Source organism: Carlito syrichta, unplaced genomic scaffold (assembly GCF_000164805.1).
Source record: "Carlito syrichta isolate Samal-C Ts95f unplaced genomic scaffold, Tarsius_syrichta-2.0.1 Scaffold311904, whole genome shotgun sequence".
NCBI classification, from domain to species: domain Eukaryota; kingdom Metazoa; phylum Chordata; class Mammalia; order Primates; family Tarsiidae; genus Carlito; species Carlito syrichta.
This window is the reverse complement of record NW_007256000.1, coordinates 27,242-34,139: the sequence shown is the minus strand read 5'-3', so window position 1 is coordinate 34,139 and position 6,898 is coordinate 27,242.

Sequence of the window (6,898 nt, the reverse complement as noted above, 5' to 3'; positions counted from 1 at the left end):
CCTCCACCCCAGGGAGCCCTGGAGCCAGTGCCGGACGTGGGCATCCTCCATGGCCAGGGGGACACTTCTAGCAGCCTGCCCACTGAGTGGAGCGGACAAGCTCAAGGCGGGGTGTGCCAGAATCATGGGGGCGTGGGGTGACAGGCCCAGAACCAGGCCTGAGCAGGCCCCTCAAGCAAGCGGGATCCCCCACAGGGCTGGTCTCCACAGCGTGGGTGGGCTGGGCAGCCACCTCCAGTCCCTACCCGCAAACCCACCAAGCAGTCCTGGCAGCTGAGGTGGCCCAGGTCGTGGCCTGTGGCCCTTGAGCCTGGGGGGGGAGCAGCCCGCAGGTCCTCTCAGGGCTGAGTTTCTGGGTCTGCCGGGAGGAGTACTGAGCCTGAGAATGGCAGATCCACCGAGGTCCACGGCCTGCGGGCAGCCTGGACACAGCACCAGTTGCTCCTGCCGCCTGGGAGCCCTCAGTGGCCAGAGCCACAGTTCCGGGGGGCCATGGCCCTGACCACTCCCGTGTCAACCTGGGCTCCTGACTGTTCTGCCATGTGTGTGTTTGAGTCATGTTTCTTCACCAAGATGAGACTCCAGTGCCACATCAAGCCCACAGCCCCCGCATTGCCCCAGGCCGAGGCAGGTGGCTGGCTTGCTAGAATGCCGGCAGGGAATCAGTCTGGATCACTCCAGAGTGATCTGTGGAGCCAGTATGAAGCTCAGGGCTTGAATCAGTGTCATCACTGCGCTCGGCAATCCTGGGTCCTCCTATCCAGCACGATCCGCAGTCAGTTCGTGGCTCACATCCTAATGCAGAAACGAGGGACTGGCCTTGCTGGTGTCGAGAGGATGGAGGTATCTGAACCAGGCACCCCTCTGGGGAGTCTTGAGGATCCTGCCCGCAGGGACAAGTGGGTCATGTTTCTTCCTTGCCGCCGCCTGCACCCTGGGCCTTCAAGACCCTGACAGGAGGAGCCAGAGGCTCCATAAACTAGACTTGGGTCAGGGAGTCCCCACAAAGCAAATTCACTTTGGGCTTGGGGCTTTTGAGGCAGCCCAGCCCACAGCCAAAGTCCGTACCCCACCGTTGGGGTCTGAGCTCCACATTGCTCGGAGAGGGCACAGACTGCAGGTTCCCAGGTCACAGAGCAAAACGTGGTGGCAGCGTCCTCGAGACTTGGTGAGTAGGTGGGGGTGAGGCTGACACTGGGAGCCCTGCCACCCTCCGTGACCCCTGCGGAAGTCCCAGGTTACCACAAACGCGCCTCACATGGCAACCACATCACTACTGCCACGTCTCTTCCTATCCTGCCCCACACACACAGCCCTGGCCCCGCCCCACCACGGCCCCGCCCCAGCCAGGCCCTGCACTGCCCACCATGGCTCTGCCCACCATAGGTCTGCCCCAGGCCTCTGGCCACTCAGGCACCCCGAGGCCCTCTGCTCCTCACATGCCGTCCAAGAGTCCATGCAGCCCTCCAGACCTGGCTCCTCCACTGGGGGCTCCCCTCAACCCCTCCTGGCCTCCTGCCTGCCACGTCGCCCAGGCGGGTATTGAGCAGGGCCACCCCTCCTGTGCCAAGAGCCCTGAGACCTGGCTGTGTCCCTTTTCCTGCCCCCCAAGCCAGGCACATGCCAGCCTCGTGGGCCCTGAAGCTGTCCTCACGGCCTGTCCCAGGGGTCTCAGACCCCGGTCCCCAGCCACATGTGGGGTGAGCGCAGCTCAACTCCGCTGTCCGTGTGCCCGTCAGGTGGCAGGGCTGAGGGTGGGGTCGGCAGGATGCCTGGGCCTTCTGTGGCCCTGCGGCCCTGGGTGGCTCTGTGGCCCTCAAGGTCCCTGGTTGCCAATGGTCAGCATCCTCAGGCTGTCACCTCAGGTGCCTGTGCCCGCTGCTCCCCCACCCACCTGCACCCCAGAAACCTCACCCAGTGGGTGGCCAGGAGTCCCTAGAGGTGCAGTGGGTGTCATAGACTCTGCTGTGATAAGACATGGATTTGTCCACGGAGGGCCACCAAGGCCACGCCTACAAATTGCTCCCTCCGGAGTGTGCAGTGGGCGGGGGAGGGGGTGGCAGGGCATGCACCGTTTGGAGGCTCTGATGCGGGCAGGCTCGGCAGCCGTGGGGCCAGGCACCCGGGGGTCCTGGCCCACCCCCCGTCTGCTTTCCCCTCGGTTTATAGAAGCAATTTTATACCGCGTCCGTGGAATGGTTCTCGTATTTCTGTGTAAAAACGCTCCCTGGGCGCCATGCCTGCCGCCTAAAGAGACTTTCAGAGCCAGCTCCAAGGCCCTGATTGGAACCAGGCCCGAGGGCTTGGCTCATCAATGCCCACCCGCCCTGCCCTCCTGTGAGCGCCCCCATGTGGCTTCGTACCTGCGGGACTCACCAAGCGCCCGTCCTCACTGTGTGGACCTGGGCACACCCTGCCAGCCGGGGCCTCCCCACCCTCGCCAGCTCAGGCTGGTTTCTGGCTCCGCTGCGTTGTATGTCCAGACTCTTCAAGCACAAAAGGAATTGCCCGGGGCAGGAGCAAGTCTTTGTGTTTGTGGGAATTGTGGGGTTTGAACCTGAACTTGGAGCATAGCACTGGGCTCAGCGGCCTGCTGGAAGCACCACCAGGCCCTGTCGTGAGAGACTGGCTTTGCTTCCCACACTGTGAAGCTGAAGCTCTCTGTACCTCAGTCCTCTTCTGCAAAACAAAGGTCCTAACAGTGTCCACCCCCAAGACTGCGGATTGAGGGGACTGCACGCTGGCCCCATGCCCACATAGGGGACAGGCCCGGAGGGGAAGGACCCTGGCATGGGGTCTCACGTGGTCGAGTCCACACAGGAAAGGGGAGGGGAGGGCTGGAGCCCAAGGTGGGTGGTCCCTGCCTCGTGGGAAGGGGTTGATCAGGCCAAATTCACCCCCAGGAACGTGGTGGGTCCTTGTTCTGTGCATCTCCTGATCTGGTGACTGGGCAGGGACCAGGACAGGGACCCCTGCCGGGTGGTCCTGAGCCTGCCGGTCCCTCCTGGGATGACCGCTGGACACTGTGGCACTCCACACAGTGCAGCCCCGCCCAACTGCCCTCCTGGGGACTGGTGGTTACCCTGATAACTGCGTTACCCATCGGACCCCAAGTGCCCTCCTTGGACCAAGCCTCAGAAACACTTTCCAGTTTGGTCAGTGCCAGGATCGCCGAGCAGTATGCGCAGAGCCGGGTCCCGGAAGGATGTGTGTTGGCTGGCTCCATGGGAAGACCCAGGGTCTGGTGAGCCGTTCCACCTCTGGACATAACGGAGCGTCGGCGTCTTTCTCTTCCTTGAGTGATCCCATTTAAAACGTGCGTGCTGGGCTCACTGATTCCAAACCAGGATCCAGCGGAACATCCAAAGTGAATGCCGCTCCCCGACCCCACCTCCCCTGGAAGTCTGCCCTGCAGGAGGGCTCAGGAGCCTGGGGACATCAGGAGCTTCCTCCAAGAGAGGACCACTCCACCCTTCGGGGGGCTGAGGACACGCTGGCCACCGGTCTGTGCTCCTCGGTCATTCGGCAGAATAAATGGAGCCATTGCAAAGTTCAGTTCTGTCCATCAGAATAGTGTTCATTTATAAGAGAAAACTCTAGAATAATTATGGCTTCAACCAAAGGGCAATCGTGTTCAGGAGGCTCAGAGAAGTCAGCCAAGGCCCAGAAAGCCTCAGTGTCAGGAGCCAGCTTTGTCTGCCTTGGCCCACCAGGTGTCACCCCAAAGTCCCTGCAGCCCCTGCCTTGGCCCACAGGATGGGGAGGCCCCACCCCTGCCACAGGGGCTGGCAAGGGGGCGGGTTCCAGCCGGCCTGCGCCCCATGCACAAAGGCCTAGAGCCAAGTGAAACGTGTCACACAGCTGGAGGGAACACGAGGACCACATCTTTAATCATCGTCCCTAAAGCAAGCACAAAGTGCGGCGGCCTAAAGCTGTCCCCATGTGTACAGGGATGCGAAACCAGGCGTCCGTGGCCGCGGAGACAGGCTGTGGAAACCAGCCCACTCGCACTGAATACCCACTGGTCCTGCCACCACCAGCCAGGGTTTCCCGCCCAGTGGCCACTCATGTGCGGTCAGAAGCACAGACCAGAGAGCTTCGGGTCACCTGGGAGTTCAACTCACAGCCTGAAGTGACTTCCAACACCACCGCCCCCACCGAAGCTCCTTCCGAGGACATTCCTGAGCAGGGACATCAGAGACACTCCATCCAGGGCAGAACCTCTGTGCCAGGGCATCCCCACCTTGCATGGCACTGTGAACCTGAGGGACCAAGCATGGCCACGGCCAGAAAGCGGGATGGCATGCTGGGAACCCTCCTCACCTGGAGCAGCACACCCCGCTGCTGCTCTAGCTGCAGGATGTGGTTCATGCCGCCCTGTGCCTGCTGGCCTTGGCTTTACCCTGGCAGGCTGTGTGCTCAGGGTGGGACGTGGCTGTGTTTCCCAAACAGCACAGTAACACGTCAACCCGTCTGTGTTTACTTCTCTATCACGTAAAAGTGCCTCCTGTCCTGCCCTGTCGTCTCCGTGAGCACTTCGGGGTCCCAGTTGGCTGCATAGGCTCCAGCCATTGTGCCCCCATTCCAGCTAGCAGAAAGGGGATAGTATGAGGGGTGAGAAGGGCCTTCCAGCCTGGAGAGAGTGGAGATGCTGCCTACATGGCCACCGTACAGAACTTGGCTACATGGCCCCACCAGGAGACTCTGGGCCTTCTGCTGCCCCATGGGGGGAGGGGAGCCAGAGGTCATCTGCCTGACTGATAGGCATGGGGAGCCCTGTCTGTGTCCCTGAGGCACCCTGCAGTCTTACCCTGTGGCACCGTGACCCGGGGATTTGCTGCTTTGCAGTTGGAACCTGGTGCTGGAACCTGGTGGTGAGCTCACAGGAGCGCGGTGGCCCAGGGCTGCCAGGGCAGTGTGGCATCCCAGGTGCTCATGCAGGGCTCACCGTCCAGCTGGACTTCAGATGGTGGGACACTGGAAGGCCTCACCCATGACTCCTGCTCCTGCGGTCCTGCTGGGTGCGGGGTGACCACAGCATGGGGGTAGGACCGGGCCCAACCCATGGTTGCACCCCTTCCCGCCCAGCCCCTCCCGCAAGGGAACGCAGACCAGAATGTTGTGGTCAAACTCCAACCTCACCCTTTGTTTTTTCTTTTTGCTTTTGTTTTGGAGTTTTTTCGGGGTCCCACTCTGTCATCCAGGCTAGAGTACAGTGGCACGCTCATGGCCACAGCAGTTTCGACCTGCTGGGCTCAGGCAATTCTTCCACCTCAGCCTTCCAAGTAGCTGGAACCATAGGTGCATGCCACCACACCTGGTTAATTTTTTGATTTATTGTAGAGGTGAGGTCTCGCCAAGTTGTGCAGGCTGATCTCGAACCCCTGGACTCAGGCAATACTCTCGCCTCTGCCTCCCAAAGTACAAAGGATTACAAGCGTGAGCAGCTGCTCCCAGCTTAACCTCACCTTTTGAATGGTTCTGTGTCTGGGGCTAGAGGGCAGGCTGTCCAGGAGGAGGGAGACGGCATGGGCGCGCAGGCCCAGAAGACGCTTGCAGCATGGGACAGGCCTGAAGCAGAAGCAGGGGTGTGTGGCCTTGCAGCTAGAGAGGTTCCAGGGAAGTTCGGCTCTCCCGCTTGCCCACCCCACCATATGAGAGAAACGGCAAGTATGCCTTGGCCCCGGAGTCCCTGGCTCACAGCCTTGGGGTGCTGCCCTGGCCTGGGCGTGGAGACCCCGAGAGGCTCCTGTGCTGCATCGAGGCCACTGGGTCTCCCAGGAGCCCCTCCAGCCCTGCCCCTGGGGCGGGGGTCCACTGGAGATTCAGCTCAGCCCCCCAGGGTCAGGCCTCCCAGGATCCACCCAGGGCCTTCCAGGTGCCAGAGTGGCTGGGGCTGCCCTGACCGCTGCCCTTGGCCTGCACACGGGAGCCATGCCCACTGTGGCCCCACACCCAGTGGGACTCGGGGTCCCGGGCATCTTGCCTTCCCGACCCCATGGCCGCTGAGAAAGCAGACCTTCTAAAAACTCAGTCCTCGTTTCTACAAGGAAGTAAATTGGAGAGGAAAAGTGCTCTTTCCAGGCCTAATGTCAGAAACAGGTAATCACAAATGGAGATTTTATTATTCTGTTGATGGGAAATTGTTCTGTCGTTTAATTGTAACTTTCAAACAGGATTTGCATTTTGTTCCCTAGACATGGACTCTCGCCAGGTATTCTCAGTCGATTCAGGTTAAATTACAGCACTCAGATTTTAGTAACAAAGCGCGTTGATTGTGTATTCACCAGGGTTTTTATATTTAGTCTTAACCTTCCGTAGTTCCCGCCCACCGCACTGCGCGTCGAGCCCTTTTGTGCACCCATTGGGAGTGGGGGGTGCCTCAGCTGTAATTCAGGCGCATTGAGTCACACACAGGTGCCACCATGGCGGGGAACACGGTCAGGGCGCTGAGCCCTGGCTCAGACAGTCCCCTACAGATGGGCCCTGAGCCGGGAGACGCCGTACCCGCAGGGAGGGTCAGGCTGTGCCTTCCTCCTCCTTGTTGTCAATGCACGCGCCCCTCCCACCGAGCGTTCCCGGTTGATCTGGCAGTTTTCCTTTTCCGTGGGATGGACACATGGTCCCGAGCGAGCATCAGAATCACGAGGAATCGGGTATGCCTGGAGGACGACTTGAAAAACCAAGGTGCCCTCTGCCGCTCACTGAGCCTTGCCCATACAAAGTGCTGGAATGTGAAGCTGAGAGTTTCTGGAAATTCCGTGGCCTCGCAGGGTGACGTCGTGTTTTAATATTAATTGCCTATGGTTAATCATGGCAGAGAAGCACGGAAGAGCCGTATTTTTTTTTTTTTTTTGAGTTGGAGTCTCACTCTGTCGCCCATACTGGAGTGCAGTGG